Raw genomic sequence first — 4,475 nt, forward strand, 5'->3', positions numbered from 1 at the left:
TTTTTTTTAAATAACCTTCCAAGTCCAGAACCATCTCTGTTATAGAGTGTGCCAAAGCCTGAGCTGAGCAGTGTATTTTAATCAAAGAAGAAACCAAAATCTATTCTAAGAACTGGGGTTCCAAACTTCTGTAGGCCCTATGTTGAACAACATTATTCACTAAAGGCAAAGTAGTCAAGATTTAAAAAATGCAAAAGGAGCCAGCAATATGGCTCCGTGAGTCAGGGTGCATGTCACCAAGCCTGAGTTCAATCCCAGGGACCTAACTGATAGGAGAGAACTGACTGCTACAAATTGTCCTCTGACCTAACAATTTTATAAAAAAAGAAAAAAAAAGGATTAAAAATAAGAAAAGAGGACTTAATTTCTAAGCCAAGAGCAGAAAAGACATTAAAATACACTCCAGGGGATACTTGAAAGGCAAGTCATTGTGAATAAAACTTCAGTTCATTGGCCCATGATCATTTCAGATCTTAACAGCTGTTACTGTTATTAGAGATCGGAGAGTTGGCCTGTTAGAAAGTAAAAATCCATTACAGTTTCCTGTTCCTCTGATTTGTGAAATTTCACTTGTTGCCTAAAATGCCCAATGCCTCGTCTCCAGACCTTCCTGCCCTTGCCTGGTCATCTTTGTACAGTAATCGTGAATGGCAATGGAGAATGTGGTGTGCCTGAGGGACTATGGCAGGTCATTCTCTGGATCTCCCTACGCCAGCCAGGTGCTGTTTCCTTCTGAGCTGTGGCGATCACATCATCCTGTCTCCCTGTAGACAATAATTATGGATCATTTACCTTGAGGCTGCAGAGTGGGTTCCAGGACTCTTACTTCCCTGTGGAAGGACTTCAAGCATCGTGTGGGTCTCTTATGTCCCTGCCCCTTTTACTCCATGGTGAACCTGGGGTTAGACAGCCTGCTGGCTCCAGAACAGGTCATGATAGGCGTTAGTCCATCCTAGGTGTCCCCAGTGCGCTGTCCTTGTCTGTCTGAAACACCCATCTCTACTTCTCCCTGGCCAGTCCTCTGACAGTGCACAAGAACCAGAGCTATGTACTTCATTTTTGTTTCCAGGACTGATGTAGCTTAGTGGCAAGTGTTTGCCTAGCATGTACTTAAGCCGTAGATTTGATCCCTATTGCTAGGGCTGGGGAGGGGGTGGACAAGAAAAAAAAAAATTCTGAGGACCTTCAGCAAGAGACAGAAAATCCTGCCATCAGGCTTAGAAATTACGTAAGCCAACATGACAAGAACTGTCCCCCTCCACCAAAAGGCTCAGCAGCTGACTCTTGGAAGTGAGGTACAAAATCTTTTTAACCACTTCTGAATCTCACATGGCCTGTTGCTCTTGGTCTTGCTAGACTCCAGTTTCTTCTGAGAGTCAGGCTCATGTACAGCAGCTTCTAACCTGTTCTCTGTTTTCCTGGTAATCTTGTTTGTCACCTCTGAAATTTTGAAAGTCTACGAAGAAAGCCTGGGTTCATCAGCTGCCCAGCCCCTCTGAGCGCTCGCTCCTTCTTTCTCTCTCTCTCCCTCCCTCCCTCCCTTTCTCTCCCTCCCTCCTTCCCTCCCTCCTTCCCTCCCTCTCTTTCTCTCTCTCCCTCCCTCCCTCCCTCTCTCATCTCTCAATAACAGAAGGGATATGCTATCTGTTGTCATTCTCTTCCTGGCCAGTAGGGGTGCTGCTGTGCAGGATCATTGCCTGCCCTGCTCCCCCTCTGGCTCCCAGAAGACCACATGCTACCTCTGTGTCATTCACAAATTGGAGTCTATCCTAAGTCATGTCAAACTGCCGATTTCAGGACTGGGATATGTTTTAAAACAAAAACAAAATGAAACAAAAGACCTTAAACTCCACTTTGTACCTTAGATTTTAAAACTGGGTAGAAATGTAATATACATTGGACCACTTTTTTAATTTCTATAAGCCTTAACGAACAGTGTCTATACATCTGGGTATGCACACTCCACCCCAGAGTGTTTTCAGCGTGCCGGAGAAGAAGCTGTAGCATTTAGGACATGAGCCTGTCTAATGTTCCTAGGAAAGGGATAGCTTTCTGTTGGTATGACATTTTCTAAGGAAACTACTTAATGTAACACCTCTCCTTTGTTAGAAATCTTGACGCTCCAAGCACATGTTGGATGCACATGTATCTTTACTGGTTTCATATTTGTAAGAAGCAACAGTAGGAACCTAAGAGCATCTGTCAATGTGTGACTTCTGATGCCCTGTGTCATCTCCACTGTGTTTTGGTGTATTGAAAACCTCTCCTGTGACCACAGGCTGTGTTGACAGATGTCTGTCCCTGTGTAAGCCAGTCTCTGCCTCAGGTTCAGACTGCTGTATCTATCCTACGTTGTCACAATTTTCTTACTGTTAACTCTGACTGTTCTTTCGTTAACCTGGATGTAACATGTATACATATGTGTGTGTGTGTGTGTGTGTGCTATCCAAATATATTTGTATATATTTGTATAGCATTTTTACACTTTAGGAGTAATCTGGAATTCAAAAGGTAACGAGAGCTTACTCCCTCCCACAGTTTCCTCCAAGTCCTGTCCTGAGAATTCTGACCCTCGGTACCTGAGAGGACCCTAGAAGGACGTTATGAGCTTGCTGTCGTTTTTTTTCTTAATTCAGGATCTGTGATCAAATGAAACATTTTTAAAAAGTGACTCTGAGCGCAAAGAGGAGTTTCAAACATTCCAAATGAGCTCTCAGTGTTTCTTACCTTTTTATTATGACCCTCCCACCTCTTAACACAAAGCTGAGTGCTATTTGATAACAATGGTCAAAACCAAACTACCTTGACATTTTTCTAAGACAGCTTAATGGCTGATGCTCATTTTCACAGCCTGGGATGGGGGTGGGGGGGCTTTAACCTAGCTCTGGTACACACATAAAGTTTTACCGTCAAGTCCTTTTCTTTCTTCTTGAGAGACCTAAAGAGATACTGTAGCTTGTTTTCCTGATGGCAAATGGGAACTGTGACAAAGTGAAGTTGTTGTAAAGCGGTGATACAACTTGTCAAATATTTAATAAAGAATTATGGAAGCTGGAACATTTCCTACATAAGTATTATGGGTTGTCTGGTTTAAAGCGTCTTCAGGAATGAGTCACTTCAGTCATGTCAGATATTTAAATGGCTGCAGATTTAAGGTGTGACATGTCCTTAATCTCCTGTACGAGCCCCACCTTAGGGATGAAGTCTTACCTGAGCGAGCATTATAAGGCCCATTTGCCCCCATCCACATGCTGGGTTTTGTCGTTCTTATTAAACCTGAGCATTGCCCACTTTACTCAGCGCTCATGAATCCTATATGACTCCATCCCCAGAAAAGCAAACTGACTTCACCTCTGCTTTCCAGTGTGCCCCCCCGAGACGGTGAATGACATTAGCAACCAAGCCACGGTGGTTCTCAGAAAGATGGTCTGGGTATCCAGACGTATGAAAGGTTTTCCACTAAAATTCAATCTCTTGGGGCTGAAGAGATGGCTCCGTGGCTAAGAGCACTCACTGGCTGCTTTTCATTAGCCAATTAGTGCATTCCCAGTAGTCCTGAGTTCCCGATTAGGGGACCGCTTGAGCCCAGAGGAGGAGAGAAGGCTCACTGCTTCAAAGAGCCTCCTTTCAGCACTGCACCTTTGCAATGGCTGCTCAACGGCCACCCTTTCTCCAGCTTGTGCCCTGTGCTGTTGGTAGTCCCTCTGTCTCTTTCTACTTCCAAGCCCAACCTGACTCAGGCTGCCTTCCCTCTGGCTGCAAATCCCAGAGCAGGAAGGGTGGACCTGGAGATAAAGGGTAAGTGGAGGCTGCCTCCTGCACCCCCAGTGGTAGTAATGCCTGGACCCTGCTGAAGACAACCCAAGCTTGCTACCCTAGGTGTGCTGGCCTCAGTCCTAGGAGATACGAAGCCTACAATGTTGCTTCTTTTTGGAGCTGCCGAACTGGCCAGCACAAGAGCTGATGGCATGTGCTAAGCAGCTGTATAGGCCCTATCCCCAGATGCTGGTAGAAAAAGTCTTTGTCCTCTGTAAAGAAAGGGCTTACCTTGCAAATTGGTCCAACAAGGATTTAGAGTAGCCAAGCAGTCTAAATGGAGAGCTCAGGTGCAGTAAGAGATGCCTGTGTGCTATGGGGTGGGGGGGACCTCAGTTAGCTGCATAAAGCAGCCCCTGGCGACACTCCAGAAGGCTCCTCAGCCAAGCTGTGACAAAAGACAAATTTGGACAGTTCTTCATGCGTGTTTATATGCACACACGTTTGTGAGTGGAGGCGGGCTATGGTGGCGGGAGGAAGACTTCATCCAAGTGTCCTTCCTACCTTCCCTCTCCCCTTTCACCTCCCCCCTCCTCTTTCCCTTCTCCCCTTCCCCCTCCCCCTCCTCTTCCCTTGCTCCCCTTCCCCCTCCCCCTCTCCACCTCTCTCTCTGAGACTGACCTAGAACTCACCAAAGTACGCTAGGGTGACCCACCGTC

Source organism: Mastomys coucha, unplaced genomic scaffold, assembly GCF_008632895.1.
Source record: "Mastomys coucha isolate ucsf_1 unplaced genomic scaffold, UCSF_Mcou_1 pScaffold13, whole genome shotgun sequence".
Taxonomy (NCBI): domain Eukaryota; kingdom Metazoa; phylum Chordata; class Mammalia; order Rodentia; family Muridae; genus Mastomys; species Mastomys coucha.